General features: G+C 42.4%; 1 protein-coding gene across 4 annotated transcripts in view; it reads left to right on the forward strand.

Moving 5' to 3' along the window:
• The window catches only part of SPATS2L (spermatogenesis associated serine rich 2 like), a 119,082-nt gene that overhangs the window by 1,262 nt on the left and 92,399 nt on the right, over nucleotides 1-25,421 (forward strand). For 3 of the 4 annotated variants that reach the window (XM_026647664.2, XM_026647660.2, XM_026647663.2), the window contains exon 2: nucleotides 24,149-24,218. The gene's annotated coding sequence lies outside the window, so the exon portion shown is untranslated. Of the gene's footprint in view, nucleotides 1-13,422; nucleotides 13,442-24,148; nucleotides 24,219-25,421 lie in introns of those variants that run through there. The other variant, XM_026647662.2, reaches the window with a different exon arrangement.

Here is a 25,421-nt window from a genome sequence, read left to right on the forward strand (position 1 = left end):
GGGCAGATATCTGTGCCTATGCCCCTCTGACTTCTCAGGTGAGTAGTCCAATTAAAAGGCAATGTGGGGTTAGTCACGTTAATAGGGACAACCCCATGTATGAATGATTTTTAGAATACCTGGAAAGGGCTGCATCCTGTAAGGTGCTCAATGCCTCCCATGAGGTGGTATGAGCACTCTCAACTCCCATTGATTTAGATGGGAGTTGAAGGGACCCAGCACATTGTAGGATCAAGTCCCTGAGAAATGGAAGTATCTGTTTTAATAAGAGACTTAGGCCACATCTAGACGAGACGCGATAAATCGATCCCCGAATCAATGCCCGTACCCCACCTCGGCAGGAGGAATAAGCGGAGTCGACGGGGGAGCCGTGGCGGTCGACTTGCCGCTGTGAGGACGGCCAGGTAAGTTGAACTAAGATACTTCGACTTCAGCTACGCGAATAGCTGAATACATACAATGGCATGTAGCCGATCTGCGACTACTAGCAACAAATATCTCCAATGACCAGTGATGGGGAAGGCTGTAGATGGGGAAGGCTCTGAGTTACTACAGCAAATTCTTTCCCAGGTGTCTGGCTGGTGGGTCTTGCCCACATGCTTGGGGTCTAACTGGTTGCCATGTTTGGGAGGTCAGGAGGGAGTTTTCCCCAGGTCAGATTGGCAGAGACCCTGGGGCTTTTTGCCTTCCTCTGCAGAATGGGATATGGGTCACTTGCAGGTTTAAACTAGTGTAAATGGTGGATTCTCTGTAACTTGAAGTCTTTAAATCATGATTTGAGGACTTCATTAACTCAGCCAGAGGTTATGGGTCTATTATAGTAGTGGGTGGGTGAGGTTCTGTGGCCTGCAGTGTGCAGGAGATCAAACTAGATGATTATGATGGTCACTTCTGGCCTTAAGGTCTATGAGACATATAAAGGGTGAGGGAAAGGATTACAATTCACAGTCTATTATGGTTAACCTTATTTGTGGGGGCAGCTCTTGAGTCCTTATCTGAGGAAAATTCCCTCTGAAATCCATGGGGCCTTTAGAAGAAGCACATGCCTAAGGGTTATTGTTTTACTCAATGAGCCTAGAGATGAGCCCAACCAAATTGCCATACATTCAAACACTGAATTTTGAGAGAAGTTTCATTCTGGATCCAAACTTCTTACCTGGTCCCTATCTCTAAAAGGGGTTGAAGCAAAATGCTAGATCCAAACACTCACTCTGAACTTTAGGAAACATCACACCCAGAACCGGTATTTGTGGTTTGGGCCTGTCTTTAAAAGAAAGTACAAGATTCCTTGTGGCCGGAAATGTATGTTACATTGTTTCAACAAGTTCTTTTCTTTTCAGTGCTGGAAATACAAAGGCCAGTTAATTTATGTCCCTGTTTTTTATTAATTTGCAAGATTATGTTGTGTTCAGGTTTATACACATTCATTGCCACTATTTTCATTCTGGGAACTGTCTCTCACTATTTAGTTGTACAGTGCCTAATACAAAGGGGTCCTGATCTTGGTTGTGGCCTCTAGGGTACTACTGTAATACAAAATACATACATTAATAATATGCATGCAGAATTCAAAAATAGTCAACATCTTTTGCAGAACAACCCAGCCTAATCCCCTAAATAATCATGTGTTATCTGGGACGGAGGTGTCAAACTCATTTGGAGGAGAGGGCTGAATTCCACTTCTAGTTATGGCCTGTTGGCCAGAGGCTACATTTAGGACCCCATGTAACCATACCCATAGGTGCTGACTCCGTGGGTGCTCTGGGACTGGAGCACCCATGGGGAAAAATTGGTGGGTGCTCTGCACCCACTGGCAGCTCCCTGCCCTCCTGCCCCAGCTCCCCTCCCCTCCGCCTCCTCCCCGAGCGTGCCACGGCTCCGCTTCTCCCCCCTCCCTCCCAGCACTTCCCGTCGTGAAACAGTTGATTCGCTGCGGCAAGCGCTGGGAGGGAGGGGGGAGGACGGGGAACGCAGCGTGCTCAGGGAAGAGGTGGGGCCGGGGTGGGGATTTGGGGAAGGGGTCCAATAGGGACAGGGAGGGGGCGGAGTTGGGGTGGGGACCTTGGGGAATGGGTTGGGATGAGGGCGGGGCAGGGGCAGGAGGGGCCGGGCCGGGGGCGAGCACCTAGCGGTGCCTGGAAAAGTTGGCACCTATGCATATAACCCTCTCCATCCAGAGCAGAATGCCCACTGTCATGGGAGGTTTGCACAAAGATCAAGGAAAGAATCTGGCCTTTATGTAGTAATGTGGTTACAATTATTTATTAAGGGCTTTATTTACAGTAGCAGTGGGAAAATATGCTCCCTCCCTTTGAGCCATGGGTATTTCTTCCCTTTGATTTTCTTCCTTCCCCATCCTGTTTTCTCTGCATCTCTTATTTGTCCTTGTATCTCTGTTCTTCCTTCTGTGTTTCCTTCCCTGCACAGAAATTCTCAATTCCCACCCACATGGGCTTCCATGTGCAGCTTCCCATTCCATCAGCTAAAATGATCAGAAGACCAGTAGTTAATGTTGACATTAAAATGTGATCATTTTAGGTAACATTTCAATGACATTAAAAGGGAACAGAGGAGTTCACACCTTTCTGAGACATTGTTTGAGGCTGGCTGCAGTCTCAGAAGACAACACTGTATTGGTTTATCTTTACTTTGCATTTGGAAGCATTTCTTCAAACCATGAAGTGTAGAAATTGATTTTTTTAAATGAAAGCTGAGATTCTGCACACTTTGAATATGTCAGATGGGCCACAGGGAGGCCAGACCTAGCCCACAGACCAGATGTTTGGCTCTGCTGGTGAAGGACTTCCACCTCTAGTACATGTTTGAAAGCAACATTCTGTAGCATTTTTCTGTCAAAGAATTTGGCCCTGATATGTATCTTGTGTAATACTCTAAGAGCCAGAGCCTTGACTGGCATGAAATGACATAGCAGTCAATGGAGCTGTGTTGATTTGTGCTGGCTGAGGATCTGGCCTCTTGATTATATACCAAAATCTCCAGTAGGACTTTTGGGAGCACAAGGAATGCAGAATCTAGTATTCTCTAGAATAACGGGAAGCAAGAGGTATAAATTGATGTTTTTGGACTGTTTTGGTTAACAGCATGTGGGAGAAACAGAAGGGTGAGGAGGGCAATTCAGAGGGCAGTAACTTACGCGAATAGCGTAGCTGAAGTCGAAGTATCTAAAATCGAATTACCTGGGGGTCCACACGGCACGGGATTGACGGCCGCGGCTCCCCCATTGACTGCGCTACCGTCGCTCGCTCCGGTGGAGTTCTGGAGTCGACGGGGAGCGTGTTTGGGGATCGATATATCGCATCTTAACGAGACGCGATATATCGATCCCCGATAGATCGATTACTACCCGCTGATCCGGCGGGTAGTGAAGACGTACCCTTTGAGAAGGAAAGTGCAGTGATTCCCAGTAATTCCTAGATATGGATTAGGATAAATCTGTTATTGCTTAGGAGTCTGCACTGGCTTTTTTTCTGCAAGTTCTGCAACACAAAGCTTGTTCAGAACCTGTAATGAACTATTCTGTACAACTCCCAGTTTATTTTGTAGTCTGAGAACCAAAAGTATAATTGGGAAAATAAATTAAAAAAATAAGAACATTTCCTGTTTATCAACAGAAAAAATCAACTGGTATAAAATGGCCCTTTTTGAGAGAGACTTTGAAACCAGAGACTTTAAGATTTGTTCAGGATCACACGCTGATATTCAATATGAAAATTGACTTTCTGATGAAGGAGCCACCTTATGTTATGTGGATGAAGGCAATTGCACAGAATTACTAAAGTGATAACTTAAAACATTGTGACTGGTGCCTAGTAATCATTCATATGTAACTGTGCTTTTCTTGGGTTTTGAACTGGAAAAAATCCTCTAATGATTTTTTTCTTAGACAAGGCAAATAGTGCTGCACATGCAAGGAACTGGGTTGTGGCATAATGTTGACAATGCCCTTTCTTTTACAAGTCTTCTCTTAAATAAAACTGAAGATTTTCTTCAAAAACTATGATTTACAAATGTATCTACAATATTGTAGACTCCATGTCCCCTTATTCTTTTATGACAGCTTCAGGAAATAGTTCTTTTCAGTCTAGTGTTGTATGGTCACTGATTTTCAAGTGGTCATTCAAGGAATGAGTATTGATTGGCCTTTTTGGTAGGCCTTCCAGTACTCTCTCTATCTGATTTCTGACTGAAAAAAAGGCCTATGGCTGCATACTGTATCCAATGTTTAAATTACTGATGATTCTCATCTTTCAAGTGTTGAAAGGGTAAGCGTTCAAATGATAAAGCAGCTCTATGAGCTCTGAAATGCCATCTCTCTGCAGTGGAACAGAAAGGGCTGGATTCTCGGTCAGCGTAAACTAGCATAGCTTCATTGAAGTCAATTAACACTGGCTGAAGATGAGACTTGCCTTGCTCACCATCCTATGCAGTGCTGGAATGCAGTCATATGGTCTCAGAATGCTTCTTTTCAAGTCAGCATTTGAAGAGATTTTACTTTTAATTGCATGGAAATACTTGTATAGCACCTTTTGTCCTAGGGCCTTGAAGCATTTTACAAACACCGAGACTTATCTCACCGCTAAGACAGAGTTTTATATATGGATAAACTGATGAACAAAGAAGTTAAATGATGTGTCAGTGTCACAGAGCAAGTTATTATTTATCAAGAACCAAGGAATGAATTAAGTTGTCTTGATTCAGTCCCATGCTCTAGCCAGTATAAAATATTCCCACCAGCATTGCTGCTGAAAAACATCAGGTTGTACACTTAAGATTATTAAATATAGGTTTATAGCTTACGTTAGCTTAACTCATTGTGTGTGTGTGTGTGTTTGCGCGCGCACCCACGCATGCACACACCTTGGTCAAATTTACTAAGAATTCAATGAAACCTGAATAACAACATAAATGTCATAACAACCAACAAAAGCTAGGAAAAATATGGTAGATGTTTTGTCCTTAAATGACAGGTTTGCATTAAACTAAAACAGAGTAGTCTTATGGAGTGTGTTATTTATTTATACACACTGATACACTGGATTGACTTCTTAGCTCTTCAGAGTATACCTCTTCTGGTATCTAATATGGATGGTACCTCAAGGGAGTGGTATAGTCTAGTTATACGACTGTAAGATTGGCAGTCAGAAAGTCCTAAATTCTAATGCTGGCTCAGTGTTGACTTACTTTGAGTTCTTGAGGCTAACTGATTATGTGTCTCGTCCAGCGTCAATCTCTTTAAAATGGGAATACCTCACAGTGGTGTCATGAGGATTAATTAATTTCTATAGACTGGAGGATGAAAATGCTAATTATTAATTTGGCCCCAGTAAAATAACTGTGAAGCAAAGTTCCCCAGGGAGGGTGTCTCTGAATTGCGTTTATCAATCATTCTATCTGTGTTTACCCCAAGTTCCTAATAGTTATAAGAAATACCATGGTGGAATATTCTCTCAGTAGAATATTCTGACCTCCTTACCTACCACTCAATGTGAGGAGTGATAAAGGAGTGCTTAACAAATTTGTGGCATGGCTGGAGAAGCAGAAAGAATTTACAATATGTATAACACTTCTCTTGCTGATGCGGTGGTCTAAAAGTATGAGCACAACTATAATTTGCCTATATAGTTAAATAATTATACAATCATAGATATTAGAGATGCAAATGACCTGTGAGGTCATCCACTTAATCCCACAGAGGCCATTGCAGAATTGTGTCCTATTTACTGCTGATTAATGGTGAAGCCAGTACCTACTTATAGTTAGGTTTTTCAGGTCTGAGCCTAAAGTTTATATATTTCCTTTAATGAGTCTAAACCCAAAGCATTTACATTACTGACATGTAATTTTTGTTAACTGAATATCTTCTCTTAAAAAATGTATACATTAAAAAAATCTGCATAACTTTTCTAAACACATTAAACCATAGCCATATTTAATATGTGGCTTAAATTTTCACCCTGCATTTAAGTCAGACAAGTTTAATATGTGGATTCCAACAGTGTGTGAAGATGTCAGCAGAGTTCAACATGCTAATTGCTGTTACACACCATTAATGTGATGCTCCCTTGACTGAAAGTCTGTGGTTTATACTCACTATTGGAAAAACCTACAAATACCAACATTGTATCACTATTTGGACTCTTCTTTACAATATTTATGGAGAATAACTCTGTTGTCTAGGACTGCTGCCCTGTGTAATATTTAAGGTATAGTTATCTCTGGGACTACAGAGAAGGAGTTGGGAACCGGGGGAGGGTCTGTTTGAGGCAATGTTGAAACTGGATGTACGATTTCATGCGGATGGTGGAAATGAGTGCTAGGGACCTTCCACAGGTCTGGACCGTTGGTTAAGAATCCGATTTGAACCAGTGAACCTTTGGCAATTCACTTGTTGCTGATTTAGAGCCCAACTCTTCATTGGCTTACACCTGCTGGGGCCAACGCGGTGCAGAGTTATGTAGGCAAGCGCAGAATTTAGCCCAGTATCGTCTTTTTCCCCATCACTGCACAAACTGTCATCTCCTGATTGTGTATTACTAAACCTATGAAAGGTCTTCGTAACATCCATCTTTATACACATAATTGATCCTTGATGGTCATGCTCATTTAATAGTGTCATTCTTAACAAAACTGTAGGTGTATCAGAAGGTTTTACAAAGGTAGGACAAAAAATGGTTTTGTTTGGAAGAAGAGTAAATCTCAATAGGAGCATTGACATTTTTGCATATGGTAGTGACTGCTAAATCATAAAAAGGGTAACTGTCCAAATACAATATGGCATAGTGGTCATGTGTTGAACTGACAGTGCCTATTGCAGCAAAAGGGTGCTGGCATAAAATGTTGCTCTATTTGCCTAAAAGGGTGTGGAAAAAGTATGGTACAGTGGGGTCCTGGTTCATGATTGGGGTGTCTAGGTGCTACAATAATGCAAATAATTATTTATTATAATAATTATGGTGATGAACTGTAATTTCTTTGGACTTGATTCTCTTCTCACACGTGTGTAAAACAAAAGTGAGTCCATTGACATCAGTGGAGTTACCTTGGTCTGAAACTGGTGCAAGACCCTGTGACTTTTTTAATGTTTGTGGTAAAGCATGGCTTTTGTTTTTAACTACCTTAAATTCTCATGCTAGATTTGATTGACTTCTTGAAACTTCTAAATGGCTTGTAGTACTTTGTATCAGGTTTGCAGTACTGTACACTTACTGCAGGTTTGATTCATGTCAGGATAGATACAGCCCTTGTTATGTCCAAAGTAGGTGAAACCACTTACTGCATGAGGTACTTTGGAAGAGACCTGTCAAACTGAGGTCCTCTCAGTGTCCCATGTATATTAGAGATCTCACAGCACGTCAAATATGTGTTCTTAGGGCTTGATTCTGCATTGACATAAATGAGAGCAGAATCTGGACCAAAATTTTGACTTTTTCCAACTATATTCCCCCAGAATCCAAACAAGGCTTTGTCTATATTAAGGACTATCTGCCTTCACCTAGAATTTAGCAAATCAAATGAAAAAAAAATCATATCCCCTTTAACCTCAAAATGACTAAACCAATCTATACAATTAAAAAAAAAATGCATCCAGGCTGATAACTTGTATGCCAGGCTTCAGCCTCATGTGATGTGATATGAATGATCTATAGCAACTCCTTGAAATTAGAACTCAGCAAGAGAAATGCTGAAAAATCCTAACTGTTGCATGTTAGAAGCAAGACTATAATATTCGTGTGATTACTGACAGATGTGAGCATTCCTCAGTGGGCAACATAAAGAATTTCAGTATATTGAACTCCCAAAGATTTATTCACCCAAATGACAGGCTCTCAGAATAGAATCACTCATACACAGAACACTCCTTTCAGCAATTCTTGTAAATAGCCTGTTCAATGTGCCATTCCATTTTGTATGCAAAATGCATATAAAATATTAAGGTCAAGATAGGTGCTTCATGACTGAAAACTTGCATGTATTTCTGGTAAGTGTCATGTACTTTACAGTAACTTTTTCACATAATTAAATCTGTGGAAATTCTACTCTGTTGTGTAGGAACTGATTTCCCAGTTCATAGGTTTCATTCTCTTGTGTAAATCACTAAAGATTACTTGGGTGAGCAGCTCTCCATTGTAATGGCTGTGACCAGCACTGGTTAGACAACCAAGTCTGCTTTTTCCCCCTTTAGGTCTTAGGCTTTATCTTGGTATTCAGGCTTTTGAATTCTTATTATGAAAAATGTGCATTATCTTTCAACCTTCCATGAGTATGATACCATAGTAGCAACATGTAGATCAAAGTGGCAGCATAAGGAGAAGATGCACCTTTTCCAGAGTCTTGGTCTCACACAAATACCAAATTTATGAGAGACTCTGGGGTCTGTGGATATCAGCTAATGGCATTTTTAGAAATCCATTGGACTTTCTGCTTTGGTAGAATGCCATGTTCTGTCTTGGTTCCGCTTCAAATGTTCAGATATAATTGAAATTTTAAGGTTTTCCTTAAATTTGTCTGAACCCTATGCTTAACTCTTTGTTAACCTGCAGGCTATCTTAGCTGCAGAAAGGCTTAGCAGCAGCTTCCCTTTTGTTTCTCTTTTGCTGCTGTTATTTTCCTCCACTGATAAGGATTGTAGATCACACTTCTCTCTGCTCCATATTAGTGCTCTCATAATGGCTCTCCTAAGTTTCTTTCAAGTGGTTTAGACAGTTCTGTTGTGACAGGAGATACCCCTGTTCCTTAGGACCTCCCCGCCTCCCATTCCTTCTCTGTTACTGGAAAGTCTAACAAAGGTCATAGAGAACCTGCTTGTTTGCTTGTAGTGTTTCTTCATACACATTGAAAAAACACACCTTAAAAAAAAATCTGTACTTTTCACCAAAAAAAAATAGTTTCTATTTATTTTTCCCTTTTGACAAAATTGGAAAATGAAAAATGTAGTAATTTAGCTTTGTTTGGAGGGGAGTTTCTTCTTGGTTTATCATCCCCCCCCCCCGTTTGTCAGTGGCAAAAAAGGGGGATTAGGAGGACAGAAAAAATGAAGCATTTACTGAAAAATTTCAAATGCCCGAAAAATTATTCTCTTTCCAAACTTGTGAAACAAAAATGTATTTGATATTTTCAAAATTTCTCATGTTTAAATTTTTCCATTTGTGACCAGTTCTCTAACCTGGGAGTTGCATCCCCCAGAGGATTCGCAAACAGTTTTGAGGGAGTCAATCATGGCAACCCTCCCTTTCTTTATAGCTGGATAGGAATGGGGATTGCAAAACTTTTTTCTGTTGTAACATGGGGCCATGGCATGGAAGAAGTTGAGACCCACTCATTACACATTTCTTTCTAGATTAATTTTTATTTTCTTAAACAACAGATAAAATATACTCTGTAAGGATGAAATACAATATAATTATAAACTAAATTTATATCAATATGTAACAGTATTTTCGTTTTATGCAAATCAGATAGAAACCTTAAACTATAAACACTCTAAAAAATACAATCTTGCAAAATTCCACTCAGGATTTTTGTTGTTGTTGTTGTTTTGTTTTTGTGGAGGATGAATGATGATGATGGACAGGAGAATAGTTTTTGTGAATGGAGTAGTGAAGTTTTATGACAGTTTTGGAAGGATGACTATAAAACACAATATTTTTACAATTGAGATCGTATCAAATGTAACCTTAAATATACTGTAACATTTCAACGCCTCTCATACTTTCATATATTGAAAGTTTCCACAAAAGGTCTGTCAAACTCAGGCCTAGTGTGGTCTAGTGGAGAGTGCTGGACTGGGAGTCAGGAGACGTAAGTTTTCTTCCCAACTTGTCCTATGTCATGCAGCAGCTCATTGGCAAAGTCACTTCACCTTGTGCCTCTATGCGTTTGTAGATCAGGATCGCGCTAAGGAACTGTTAGTGCACGGCAGCATGTCCACAAAAACATTTAGAACATAAGAATGGCCATATTTGATCAGACTAATGGTCCATCTAGCCCAGTATCCTGTCTTCTGACAGTGGCCAATGCAGGTGCTTCAGAAGGAGTGAACACAATACGGCAATCTTCAAGTGATCCATCCCCTGTCCACTTACTGCACAGCAGCTAGTGCAGGGTAGATTTACTTCCCAGCTTGGTGTGAATTAAGTGTTTGTGTGCACAAGTCACAGATAATAACTGTATAACACATAAAAACTTTATAGGGGAAAAGATCTGGATAAAGATTGATCTGCTGTACCTCTCTCTGTATATTGGGCCATAGTTATTAGTTAGATTACTGAACGAGAGGTACTTAAAGAGATCTGTCCAGCTGGGCATCTTTACACTGTCAAGTGTACATTTTTATTCTGTCAAGGTTTTGGTATGTCACTTGGTTCTCAGCCTTGCTGTTCAGCTAGCTCCCTGCCAGAATTCAACTTTATACTCATTGCCAACCATTCTATGTAGATGATCATGAATGAGGCTCTGTTTTAGGTCAGCTCTTTTAATACAATCTCGACAGTAGGTCTATATTTAAGTTCTCTATATTATTACGCTGGAGGATAAAACTTGCCCTCTGCAACCTACATGCCAGGGTATGTTTGCTTTTCCTCTTTGAACCATATGCCAAATGTTCAAAAGCCAACATGGTTCATGGTATCATGAATCTGCCCGTTGTCTGTAAGGTTTATCTGCATTGTGAATTTTCTGAAATGACATTTCTTTCTTTCTTTCAAAACAGCATGTTGTTGCTTCATCATTTCTTCTGAAGGCTTGATTCTGTCAGGCACTGATCACTCTTGACTGCCTGATAAATTTAAGATCAATCCCTCCATTTGTATAGCATGATTTTACCCAGTGCCTCTATGTCATGGATTTTTCCTCCCCTGCACTTCTCATAAGAAGTTCCACCATAAAGAGACTTAGCAAGATATTTATCACTGGATTCTGGTGTGTCAGCCCTTTGCCAGAAATGGATATTACTGTACTGCCTTTGTATGTTTACCTTGGCAAAGAACAGATCTTTGTCTTGTGATGCAGATTTATTGCTGAATACAGCCCAGTCACAGCAACAATATATTTCATGTGTAAAGTTTGTTATATATCATTGTATTTTAGCTCCAAAAATGTAGTTTGTTTTTTTAATAGCAAATTCCAGATTTTTCTGAAGGAGGAAGAGTATTCTGAATCAGCACTGCAATGAAAGAAAAGGCTAACAACTGTCACCCTTTTGCTACAGATATTTCCTCTGCTGAATGTCTACCAAAAAGAAAGAAAACAAAATTTAAAAAAAAAATACTTTGGCCATTGCCCAGTTATGCCTCCTGAGCCCAATCCTGCAACCCTTACTTATGGGAGTAATACTTACTCCTGTAAAGAGTCCTATTGAAGTCAGTGGTACTGCTAACATGAATAAAGACTCGGGGTAGCCGTGTTAGTCTGTAGCCACAAAAACAACAGGGAGTCCGGTGGCACCTTAAAGACTAACCGATTTATTTGGGCATAAGCTTTCGTGGGTAAAAACGACGAAGTGGGTTTTTTACCCACAAAAGCTTATGCCCAAATAAATCGGTTAGACTTTAAGGTGCCACCGGACTCCCTGTTGTTTTTATGAATAAAAACTATTTGTTTAAGGTGTGTAGGATCAGGCCCTTTACTTATAAATATAAGTACAGTCAATGGGGCTGAAAAGGATATTGACCCAACAGTTGATCCTTGTTTGAATATCTCAGGGATGGTCTTTTCATAATGCGCAATGGAATCCTGTTGTTATAAAGACTGATTTGGGCCACTCCCATTGGGATTATTGTATCCAAATAATTACTACATCTGGATCCATGACCAAACTCAGATACACCATACTTGTTGTTGACTCTGAGCACCTGGTAATATGAACTTACTGCCTTTTTATTTGAGGATCTTTAGGTCTACACTGCAGATGGGAACCTGCCTCCGAGCCCGTGTAGACAGACTTATGTTAGTTCTGCTTGAGCTAGCACTGAATAGCAGTGTGCACAAAGCAGCACAGGCAGCAGCTCGGGCTAACCACCAGAGCTTAGACTTAGGGGGTCAGATGGGCTTGGACTCAGGCAGCGAGCTTGAGCCGCCAACTGTGCTGCAAAAATGTCCCTACTGCTATTTTTAGTGCACTAGCTCGAGCTAGCGTTAGTCTGTCTACCCAGACTACGTCATCTGTGCCCTGCCCCCAGCTAGTCCTTCACGCCCAGGCTCCCACTTTGGGAAACACTTGTGTAGATTTTCATCATGTGATGCTTTCTCACCTTTCTTGCATGTTTAATGAGCAATGAAATAGTTAACATTGGTGATATTTAAGGTATCATCATTGGAATCTGAGTTAGCATAAAAAGGAATAGGGCAGTCCATACCTCAGAATGTGTTTCAGGCTCTCTGCAAACTCAGGTAGATATCTTTGCGTCAGTTACACTCAGGTCACATTTTGAAGGTTTCCTTCACAATAGTAACAGGTAGAGACTTACTCTTTTTAAAAAATGAAAGATCAGACTCTGGAGAATAATTGATAAGTCTGGTTGTGCCCTCCCAGAGGGCCATGTCTTCCATTTTGGGAAACACTTCAGTAGGGCAAACCATGTAGGAAACAACTCAGCCTAGTACATGAACTTATTTAGCTCTGAATAGACATTAAGAGCTGCTTTACTTTGTCAGGGACTGCCCCTCTAGCTGACTGGCCCCACTGGCCATGCGAAAACTAGGAAAAAGGTGTGTTTTTAATTTTAGTGAACATATGTTAAAATCCTAGTGTAGATAAGCAAGTTGTAGTTTTAACATGTGTCAGCTGGTCAAGGGGGACCTGAATTACACCTAGGATTTCAGCCAGGATTTTAATATGGGTTTATTACCATGTTAAAAACATACCTTTTTATAGTAAAGGAAAAGCCCACCTCAGGAAGGTCATGCATATTGCTTAATATCACTGACTGAAATGAGCACAGCTCATATGCAGTGCAGAATCCAAGCTATAAGTCACACAATAGTTAAAATAACTTGTAGAGTCCTCTGTTGAAGCCTGTAGAGTTGTAAGCAGTGCAGGCTGATTACAGCCAGATTTATTTTTTATCCTCTTCCCCTTTTTTCTTAAAAACAAACAAACAGAACCACTAGGAAATTAAATTAAAAATAAATAACATAAATGCAGTGTTGAGCTTGCAGGATTAAATGTGCAGAAGTCAGGAAATTCCAAAAGATAAGGTTGCATTGGCAATGGCAACTCAGCCACGTCGCATACATGTAGCATTTTCCATTCAGCTTTCCCTTGTTAACTGTAACATAGCTTTTTTTTTAGCATACCATAAAATATGCAGAATATGTCATGTGAGTAAGTGCATATTGCTGGATCAGACACTCAGAACAGAAGTGCCAAGTCATATATCAGTTGCTGGGGCACAGCGGTAAATATACATGTGTTCCTAAAAAAGTAAGTAAATGCTTAAATCCTGAATAAATTACCAGTCTGCAGACCCTGGGCCAAATTCAGATCTCCTTTAGACTGGGGTAAATGTGATTTAATTGGAATAACTCCAGATTTACAACAAAGTAGATTAATTTAGCTCGATGTCATCCAAACTCACAATTTTAAAAAAGAATTTATTTTTTCATGCTGTTTCCCTTCCAAATACATATGTTGTTCAACCAATGCCATTTGTGGAAGAGTGAGACCAGTGATTCTACTTATTACCAGGCAAAAAAAAGCTTGAAGAACATCGAAAGAAATGGTAAATTCCAAAGTTAAAGTTTGCTCCCAACTTTTTTATTTGTTTATAATTCTCATGAAATTGCTGCTTTAATACACAAATTATTATTTCGTAGAGCCTTCTGTCTTTGGATTCGGAGAGCTACGTGTGACTCCTTTTGTGATGTGAAATACTGACCACATGGGAATGAGTTTTCTCATTACACTCATGATTACATCCACTGAAGGTCTCACTGGTAATTTCTCTCCTCCTCTGTATGACAAACATCAGTCTAATGCTATCGTTACATGTGTAAATTGAATTCAGTATTCATATCTCTGATGTCCCAAACATCACACAGTTCCATTACAACCCCGTTCTTAGAATTTGTATGCAAGTATGAGAGGTTTTTTTGTCTTCTAAATGGAGTGTTTAATAAATACCAGTGTGCTTAGGGCTTTATATCAGAGGGAAAATTTGTAATCCAGAGAGCTTCATGATGTAAAAACCCAAGCACAGAAACCACACTGTACAGAAAAAAATACAGTGAGTCAAACAGTGATCTGCCTTGGCTTGAGTGCATGGGAAGGGAAGGTGTGCAAGGGCAGATCACAACAGCAGTCTCTGAGAATGCTCAGTCCTGCCTCCTTCCAGAGAACACATCACCCAGATAGGGGTGGGAGGAGGTGGGGCCATGCCCCATTCCCCACTACACTGGCCCATGGACCCAAGCTGGTGCACTGTTGTGAGTAATATGCACCACTCCTGTGGATGGTGTAGAGCGATCATTCCCCACCCCCTGCACACCAAGTAGCCCCGGGAGAGATTGTGTCTGCTCCATTAGGCTTTGTGCCTGATTATGCAATAGTATATGTATAGGAGAACTTAGTGCAGATGGAAGGTGCTGACTTGACATCCATGGGGCCTGAAGTCTCCTCTTGACCAACAGAACAAGCACAGCACAGGCCGCCGCAGTACAAATTCCCCAAACCACCCTGTCCGTGTGTCTCAGTGTGACATGGAAGGACCAATGCTGCTAGGAGTGACTTTTCAGTATGTGTCTACTTGTCCATTGGGGACTGTATTGAAAAGATTGAACAGTATGGTTTTTTGTCCCTACAGACTTGGCCTGGTTTTAAAATGGTGACCAGGAAAGCCAAAGCTGTGAATCGGATTACCAGTCCCCTCAGCTATCCAGTACTCACTATATCTGTAATATTTTCTATATCTTCCAGGGTTTTTTAACAACATATATATGCCCATTACATTTAGCCGCTGTATTTCCCTCTGCTAAATTGCACCACAAACTCAGTATATAAGGTGTTAGTATCTTTTGCATCACACATTATTTGTTGTACGTGTGATATACACTTTGCTTTGTCTCCTAAAATTCCAGCTCATGCTTAGTTAAAACACTTTACATATTCAGACATACGTTTTTGGTTTAGCGTTTGTTTTGATTAGTAATTCATTTTATCTTTTTAAAAAAAGGAAAAGCACTGTTTATAAAGTTGTATCCTGACATCAAAGGATTTTCTGAATGTGCCTGCCATACTGTTTCAAGGTACAGTGGAGTGATTTAAAAACAAACAAACAAAAAAGCCTATTGGGATAATTATTAAGGAAATCTCTAGTTTGTTGTTTGGGCAGCTGAAAAAGTCAATGTGTAACTTCTGGCAGCCCTTTCCGACCAACAGAGTGGGGGCACAACTGTAGGGTTACCATACGTCCAGATTTTCCCGGACATGTCCGGCTTTTTGGGCCTCAAATCCCCGTCCGGGAGGAAATCCCAAAAAGCCGGACATGTCTGGGAAAATAGGGAGGGAGGGGCCGGCGGTGCTTGGCCGGGGGCCGGACCGGGGCTGGCGGTGCTCGGCCGGGGTGCTCGGCCGGCGGTGCGGGGCTGGGGGCCGGGCCGGGGCCGGCGGTGCTTGGCCGGGGGACGGGACGGGGCCGGGGGTGCGGGGCCGGCGGTGCTCGGCCGGCGCCCCAGGGCCCAAGCCGAGCCGGGCAGGAGACGCCGGGGCCAGAGCCTCTTGGCCTGGGCCGGCCGGCCGCCGGAGGGAGCCGCTCGGCCGGGGGGGCCGGACTGGGCCACACCCCGCCCCAGCCCCAGCTTACCTGCTGCCTCCCTGTTTCAGGCTTCCCGCGAACATTTGATTCGCGGGAAGCAGGGGAGGGGGAGGAGCAGGGGGCGGAGCGTTCAGGGGAGGGGGCAGAGTTGGGGCGGGGACTTTGGGGGTGGGGAAGGGGTGGAGTTGGGGCAGGACTGGGGGCGGGGAAGGGGCGGAGTTGGGGCGGGGCCGGGTGTCCTCCTTTTTTTAAATTAAATTATGGTAACCCTACACAACTGGTTCCACTTACTTGGGAAAGATACGAAATAAAACTTACTTCAGAAAATCCTGTTATTCTGTTGGGAGGTGAGGGACAGATTAAGTGGAGGACTTGCCAGTTGAAAATAGTTGCAATTGCATTGTTAATCATGAATCAGATAACTCCAATTGTTAATCATAGTAGATGTAAAATGCTTAATTGTTCTGGCTTGCTAGAGATGGACAGTTTGTGACAATTTGTGCCCAGAATAATGCCACTGTGGGATTTGTTGGAACATACTTTAACTTTTTTTAATGATCCTTTCTTAAAAATAATTTAAAATAATTATTAGATTACGTTCCGTGCAAGTTAACACATTCAATAACATTTATATGGGCTGATTCTAGGGATTTTCTAATTACACAGTGGAGCGTTTTTTTAACATAGGTCATAGAAATCCATTTTAACTGTGAACCATGACACTTCTCTGGACATTTATCTGGCCACACTTGACATATTGGGATTTAAACCAGACCTATAGAGTAAAAGAATTAGGGCCTGATCCTGAAAGGTGCTGTGCACCCTCAGCTCCCAGTGAAGTCAGTAAGAATTGGGGGCACACTGCACCTCTCAGCATTGAGCACTGGGTGGCTAATATGGGTACCCAAGGGTTGTTTTAACTAGCTCTCCCAGGCTCTGTGGTGTTGCTTGATTACAGTCAATCCCACAACTTTCAAATAAAGTAGAGCAAATGTAAATACTGGTTTCTGTTTATGGGCTGGGCTACTGTAGAGATCCAAACAAAACAAACCATTCATTCTCTGCTGCTTCTGTAATGGCCTTCTCTTTTTGCCTCAAGTACTGCATTGGGGTAGTAAGATAAGCTTTCTTTTAAGATATGTTTTCCAGTATATTATATCTGTGTGTAGAAGCAATTGCTAGGCCTCTTTGCAGCTTGCTAGGTTCCTCTGCTGACACACCCTGAATTCAGGTACTGGAATCCCTACACAAAGATACAAACTGTGCTGGTTCATGCTAGGAGGTGGCTCTAGTTACCTCCCAACCAGCATGTGAAAAGAGTGGAGTGTCTTTCTGAGGCAGCCACAGCTTAGAGCTGGAAACTTAAAATGAGTGTTGCTTTGTTATTTTAGTTACTGATAAAGCCACACCCCTGGAAGGGGGTAAGTATATGTGTATACTCTGGAGCAGGGAGGGAAATGTATATGCTTAAACTGCTGTGGATGTGCTCTGGCATATCTGGGATAGTAACAGTAATTATTAACAATACTGTGCAATTTTATGTAGCCTCCACCTGAGCATCTCAAAGCACTTTACAAATATTAATAAATGTAACTTCATAGTAATAGAGGGAACCATCCAGAAGTGCAGTCTCCTGTATTCTTTGCAGAAATTCTCACCTCGGATCAAGTTAGCAGATATGGTACGTAGGATTCACGAAGATGAACACAATGTAGACACCTACCTAGGGCTTGTCTATACAGTGCCATAGTCCACATTAGAGGGGTGTAAATTCTAGTGCAGGCAAGTGTGTTGTACACTAACTGGCCCATGTGGACCCTGCTGGCTTGCACTAAAAGTTCCCCAGTACACGTTAATGTAGCCTTGTTTCAAACTGTACTCTGCAAGTAGGCTGCAAGAGGTAACTGCTCCAAGACATGTGATAGTGCATCCATAGATATGATTTATACATGGTTTTATTTTTAAATTCCCCAAAGAACGCTGCTTCTCTGGAAGCTCAATGCATGACCAGATTTCTTGATGAGGAGAAAAAGAGTGATTTACATGCATCTGGGAGAGATGGGGAATTAATCTGTCCCATCGGGTTATTAATAATACACCTGTAATGGATGCCAAAAAAAAACCCTGACTGTATTTTCTGCAACAAACAAACAGAAAACAAGCTAAACTGCCTTTAGATAGCAAGTAAACATCACAGTCATGAAAAAAATTTACTCCCAGGTGTTGGAAGTATGATACTGTAGGAGCTTGTGAAGTAGGTAGAATTTGTTTTATCGAATACCAATTTTCTGAGGTCTTGTGCTACAGCAGAATCTACAATTCATCCTTTTAACGATCTTGGAGCTTCCAGTGGTTCCAGTATTTTACAGTGGAGTTATAAGAATGATTTACTGTTAAATATTTAAGTGCTTAACCATGTAATGGTGAACTTCTGTTGACATGTGGCTCACAGGTGTCCCTGCTAAGGGTCCAATCCAAGTCCCAATGGTGTCATCAAGAGTTGGATTGGGTCCTAAATACCCTGAGAAGAAAAAAATACTGGCACCAAATCCGCAGAGAAAAAGGAATGAAATAATGACTAAACACTGGGATGGGGAAAAAGAGTGTTTACAGGATGTTTACGTGTTTCCTAGACACATGGTAGTTTTGAATGAGTTTGGGGCCCAGTTCTGAAGTCCGAACTCATACCAAACTTCTGGTCAGTCAGTGGGAGGTTGAGTATAAGATAGCAGAATTGGACTCTTAGCATTCATGCCCTTGAAGAGCTACATGTCACAGTAAACATGTTGCAACATGTTTATTCTTCTAACCATGTTATTTCGTGCTGGACCCGAAACAGTGTCAACTGTGTGCCTGATTGCATGGCATGCTCTTTGCTAAAGGATCATACAGAACGATTTGCCTTTTCTTTCTAACAGGTCTCCTGCATTTTAAAACATGCTGGCAAAAGGAAGTCAGAATGTTGCCTGATTGTAAATTGTTCTTTATTTACCATAATTCCAGTATGGATCAGTACTGAATATAGATGTTTTCCACTGGGCAAAATTCTGGCTTGTTTGTAAGAGCTGGTCAAATCCTTCAGGCCTTATGCAGTTGTTTCTCAGGACTGAAGTCCAGTTGCCTGAGTCAGGTGCAGAGCTTATCATTTTGGTTTAGTAGTGAATAGAGGATCATTACAGTTTTGGTGCTCAATAAATCCCCTTTCTCCCCTCAGTGAAAATATGTAACTCTCTTACAGTAAGGAAAAATGTGCATTATAAACCCCTGCATGATTTGTGCTCAGAGGGTGAGATCCTGCAGGATGCTGACTCTCTTCTTCTCCTGTTGTCTTTAATGGGAGCTGGAAGCACCCTGCACCTCACTGGATCAACAGTCACTCATTCTGGATTAGTGGTAAATAGATCCTGAGCACAGATTTACAGGGTGCTCGTGCTGAAGTCGATGAGAGTCTGGCCATTGACTTGGAGCCCAGTCCTGATAGATGTTGAGCATCTCCTGCTCCTGTTGACTACATCAGAAGTTGCAGGTGCTCATTATCTCTGTCAGGATCAGGTCCTTCGTTCACCAGAACTCACCTGCTTCCCCATGACAGGGAGTACCCACAAAGAAGGGTCTCCTGGGTGTTCAATTTTTATAGATTTATAGGGACCAGTATGACCGTCTCATCTGACCTCCAGCATAAGACAGGCCATAGAATTTCACCACGTGATTCCTGCACAAACCCATAACTTCTGCTTGCATTAGAGCACACCTTTTGCAGAGGCATCCAGTCTTGATTTGTATATTTAAAATAAAAAAAAAAGGAAAATAATATAGAGACATAGTCTAACGAACTGAAATATATGGAAATAATAATGGCAGGCTCTGACTAATGGGCCACGATCCACCTGAGCTTTCCCCCAATGAAAGCACTCTGGCTCCCCAGTCAAATACTTTCTCCCATCTTCCCAGTCTCAAGACAGACTTAATCTCAACTCCCCTATCCTGAACTCCATGACAGCCTTCCTCTGGGTCACAACCAAGTGTTAGTGCCAATTATACATAGACTTGACAACTAGGGAGAATATGGAGCCATGCTATGCCCCACGTCCTACTGACTGGATGAGCCATCCTCTTCTACCAGCACTCAAAATCATAAACAAAACCTCACTTGCTCTGCCCTGCAGAGCCTCTATCTGTGGCCTACATGACCAATAGCACCGATAGTTTCTTCTTTGGATTGGGTGAGGTCGCAGATGTGGTATTGAACTTCCCACAAGGAAGTGATGATTAAAAATAGAGAGAGCTATGAGTCTCCACTTCTGTCCTGTCTGTGTCTGGCCATCAGTAAGGTCTAGATCTGCCTCTTGTCTTCTACCTAGCCATCTCTCTGTTCTTTTTGCTATGCATGTGGCTTTAGGACAGCACTGCATCATGCCTTAAAAGCTCCATTGGCATTGAGCATACAGTAGCATGGTGAATTAACAGTTCCAAAGAATTATTTTGGGGGAGTTCTGTGGCCTGTATTATACAGGAGGTCAGACTAGATGTTTGCAATGGCCTTAGAATCTGTGAAAGCCATGTTTACAACAAACTGCTGGCTACAACCTCTCCAGCCCTTTCTGATGCATTCAAAGCAGGAGGTGGGGACATCATGTGAGGGACTACATGCAGCTCCCCAAAGATCACCTCTGCACTTTGGCAGCCAGAAGAGGTGTAGAGAACAGCGAGAGAGGATTTTCAAGGCTGCTGCTGGCACTGGGCTCTTTGTGAGTGCAGGGCATATGTCCTCCAAGCATTAACTATACATTTGCCTGTGAAATGAACGGAGTTACCGCAAAAGATGAATATGGGCTACTATGTTTAAAGCCTCCATTCTTTCCTACAGAGTAAAAGAGCATATTCCTACTGTAGAGTCTTTTTCAGTTTGAAAATGTGAAGTCACTTCTAAATTTGATCTTTCTTTATGATAGGAAGTTGCCTAAAACATTTTCATACTAAAGCTACAGCATTTTCTTTGATAATAAAAATGAAACGAGCTTCCCTTTTAAGTGTTGCACCTTTACTCTTGACTTCCTCTCTTCTTCCTCCAGTCATTATTTCTTGTATAGTGTTCTCTTTGATTATCTGCCATCAAACATTTAGAGAGAACAAAATGGTGAGTCAGGAAAGTAGTTAAATTAGGGAGAAAAGTCCCATATGAATCTATTTATTTTTCAGAGGAATACATCTCATTTTGTCAAACTTGACATATGTGGTATCGTCCAGGGAGAAAACTTTTGCAATATCCGTAAAACTTTACTTTTGTGCAAACTTTAAATATGGTATCTAGCTTTTTGTTTAAAATCACATTCACCATTTTAAAGTGATGAGAGTCCAGAAGATAAGGAGATTTGTGACTTCGAATTATTTTTGTACTATTCCTCTAATTTAAAAATAGCCCACTTCCATGAGAAACCTCAAGGCACAAGAGTTGAAATTCTGACTTGAATCACTTCATGAATGTGATCCTATGCCCTCATGAGTGCTCCTTGAGATCAAGCACATGAGACTATTTGTAACTTTCTAACCCAAACCATTCCTGAAATACAATAGGAAAAAACAGCGAGAACAATTGGCCAAATAGACAGATCCATTCATTTTTCTAAGTCAAGGTACTTGTTTGATGGCTTGTTGGATTTATTTTGAATTTTCCACAAACGTTCTCCTGACCTTAGAGTAAGCAATACCTAGACTGAGAGGAGCCTTCCTCTCCGCCCCTCCCCCCACAGATTTAGGGTTGGGAGGGAGACGGAATCAAAATTGGGGCTTAGAATATAAAATGTCTTACAACCATGACTACAGGACCATTGATATGACTCTGGGGCTATGTCTACACTGGACGCCACTGGTGGTGGCATGTAGCGTGTAGCTACTTGCTGCAGTGACAAACAATACTGTGGTGTGTACAGGGCCGGTGCAACCACTAGGCAAACTAGGCGGCTGCCTAGGGCGCCAAGTGGTTGGGGACGGACAAAAGTGCACTCTGGGGCGGCGGTGGAGTGGAGGTGAGCTGCCATGGGGAGGGCCACCTGCAGCAAGTAAGGGGGGGGCGGCACACAGGGGAACCGCTCCCCGCCCCAGCTCACCTCTGCTCCGCCTCCTCCCTTAGCACGCTGCCCCGCTCTGCTTCTCTCCCTCCCAGGCTTCGGCACCAAACAGCTGATTGGCGCCACAAGCCTGGGAGGCGGGAGAAGTGGAGCAGCAACGGTGTGCTCAGGGAGGAGGTGGAGCAGAGGTGAGCTGGGGTGGGGAGCTGCCGCATGGCTCCCTGGGCCGGGGGGGTGGGGAGCTGCCACGGGGGGGGGCGCCTCAGGGCAGAGGGGGGGGGGGGAGCTGCCACAGGGGAGGGCGCCTCAGGGCGGAGTGGGGGGCGGGGAGCTGCCGCAGGGCTCGGGGAGGGGGGAGGGCGCCAGGTGGAAGTTTCGCCTAGGGCGCGAAACCTCCTTGCAACGGCCCTGGGTGTGTAGCTACAAGTGGCAGTAAAAGGCTCTGCCAGGGAGAAAGCAACAGGGAAAGGCTGGGCAACAGGGAGCTGCCAGAGTCTTTCCCCGCTGCCTCCCCCTTGCTCGAGCCTTTCACCACTGCCAAAGTCTGTCCTGCGGTGGGAAAGACTCCAGCAGTGGGACGCTGCACTGCTAAAAATAGCAGTATAAACGGGGGAGGTACTGCTTGGGCATGTTGAGCGCCATGTAGGGTATATACCCTGGGGGTTCAGGTGTGTCTGTACACACCTAAGCAATGCCCCACTTTCTGCACTGCTATTTATACCTCTGCTAAGGGGCGTGCAGTGTATGTACTGTACGCTCGCTGAAAGGAGTGTGCAGTGTAGACATACCTTAATCCTCCAACGTGCAATGACTGTAATTGTGCACTGTTACCCTCTGTGTAAGACAAGAGTACTAAAATAACCAGCACAGGACATGCCAATCAATCGAATGGCAAAGAGAAGTTACATATGCTGACTTTGAATCTCTAGTAAACCTTTAGGTATGTCTATTTGGGCTCAGATTGTGCCAGGGCTCCATTCAGGCACACAAATGAGGAAGAGGACAGAAGGAGCCTTCTCCATTCTCCCCACCCCCATCCATGTTCCCTGAGTGGAGGCCTGGAATATTCCCTTCCAGCACCAAAATGGCAGAGGGAAGGTGGGGCCATAGCATTTGCCCCCTCTCATACACCTCCCAGAGCTTTCTGGAGGCACAAAGTGGAGCATTCTGCACCCTTCTCAGGGCTACAGAAATGGGCACACTCCCCTTGTGGGCCTGGAGTCTCTAATACTCAGGGCCTACCATGCACAATCTGAGCCCTGAAGAGCTTTATTACACTGTAACAAGCTTAACGCCTTTCGTATTTCCTCAGTGAAGCATCAGACTCTGAAGCATTCCACTCCTTCAAAATCTAGTGGATGTAATTGTGATCTAAGATTCAGCCTAGCCATGCAAAGTATGTGTTTAGATTGTAAAGGACCCTTCCAATCTAACCTGCAAAAAATCTTTGCAAGGGCAGTAACTCAGTGAGAACCATGCTATTTTGTATGCTGGAGAATTTAACTTTGCATCCTGCTTTGAAAGAAAAGCTGCGGCTTAGGTGGGACTCACATCCTACAGGGCTCTCTGGGGCCTTTGTGAAAAATGGATTGTTTCCCTGTGTATAAAAAGGGTGAAATATGAGAACAGTCATATAGTCCCATTCTGTAATAGAGTGAGTATTCCGTATTATCAAAGGAAAAATGAGTCCAGGAAGACAAAACAAACCAGCTAGATTTGACGAAGGCTGTCTGCCCTTCAGGAAGTTCGAGAATTAAGGGCTAATTAAGAGGCCAGTGAGCAGAACTTGCTATCTCTGCTGAAATGGCTGTTCCAGAGCAAGTCATGACAAGGGTGTGAGTGTCTGACTCAAGTGGTGATCGGACCAGTATAATCACAGTACAACCAAAGGTGTCCGGAGTGTGGGCAATAAAGTCCCAAACTCTAGCCCAGGGCTGCCCTTCCTCTCTAACTGCAGGGGGAGGATAAAGCTGATGAAGTACAGGTTTTCATTAACAGTGCAGGAAATCAATTTCAGTTTATCCGTGAATGGGTGTACAAGTACAGACAAATTGTGCTTGCGTACATTTGATTTTGAGAAACTTCTTGTGTACATTTATATGCAAATTGGCAAGAGCTGTGGGCTCTTGGCAAACTGCCAACGTGGCTCTCAGCATACCACAATTTAGGCACTGTGTTTGTCTGTATAAGGGGCTGGATGGCAACTGCAATCAGGTTTTGAGATTTGCTCAAGAAAAGCTCACCCGTGACAAGAGAGCCAGAACAATAAGCAGAAACAGTATAACTAATAATTCTTCTTGTAATTTACAGCTATTGCAGAAGATACAGCCAACTGGGTTATCTAGAAAACGAGGGAGAGAAACTGGAGCCATTCAGTTTGGTGAGACACCTGATTTTTTCCTCACTAACCACCCTTACAGTTTACATAGTGTTGTAGATAACTAATCTCTGAGACTCTTGACTCCACGTTCACGTCATCCTCTACTGCTAATTACTTACTGTGATCTATTTTTTACAAAGCTATCTATTTAGAGACTGATTTTCAGACATGCTGAATACCTGCTATGTCTGCTGACTTCTGTTGTAGATGGTGCTCAGCACATCTGATAATAAGAACTCAGGGTATGTCTATGCTGGGAAAGTGCATCATGTTAGAAAACATGTTAGTTAACACAATATTGAACATGACATAAACATGATTGTCCGTGTCCACACTATGAGTTAAGTATGTTAGCTGGTCGTGGTTAACCATAAGTTTGGTTGGTGGTGGGGGGACCCTAATGTTAACCGAGGCCAGCTGACATGTTTTAAAATACAATTATCCTTGTCCACGCTAAGGGCAAAGCATAAAATTGTCAAAAGCGCTTAATTCTGTATTCAAAAGTGACCCATGGCATCTAATTGCCTCAAGCCTCCGTTGAGAATGGCACTTAGGCTCCTAAATCACTTTTGAAATTTGTACCTTAAGTCATGTTTAAAATAAGTCAGTTAACAAGTGTTCTAATATGATGTATTTTCCTAGTGTAGACATACCCTTAGTATCTGCACACACACCCTGAATTTGCATGCACAAGGGCATAGGATGATTGCTGGTCTAATTATCCCATTAACTCCTACAAATGAGAGATGTAGGAATGTTGTATGGCCCTTAATATATCAATGTAATAAACAAGTAGCCCAATGAGAGAGAAATCTGCTAATAATAATAATTCCTTTATTATTATCTCTATCCTACCGCCATGACGTTTATTTTTCATTTTACTGTCCCGTTAGACCATCAGTGTTCTCCTGATGTTGTCCAACATCAAACACCCACATCTTGAATACCGGGTGCAGATGTGGTTGCCCCATCTCAAAAAAGATATATTGGAATTGGAAAAGGTTCAGAAAAGGACAACAAAAATGATTAGGGGTATGGAACAGCTTCCATTTGAGGAGAGATTAAGAAGACTGGGACTTTTCAGCTTGGAAAAGAGATGACTAAGGGGGGATATGATAGAGGTCTATAAAATCATGACTGGTGTGGAGAAAGTAAATAAGGAAGTGTTATTTACTCCTCCTAACTCAAGAACAAGGACTCCCC

This window comes from Terrapene carolina, unplaced genomic scaffold, assembly GCF_002925995.2.
Source record: "Terrapene carolina triunguis isolate 2854851 unplaced genomic scaffold, T_m_triunguis-2.0 Scaffold62, whole genome shotgun sequence".
NCBI classification, from domain to species: domain Eukaryota; kingdom Metazoa; phylum Chordata; order Testudines; family Emydidae; genus Terrapene; species Terrapene triunguis.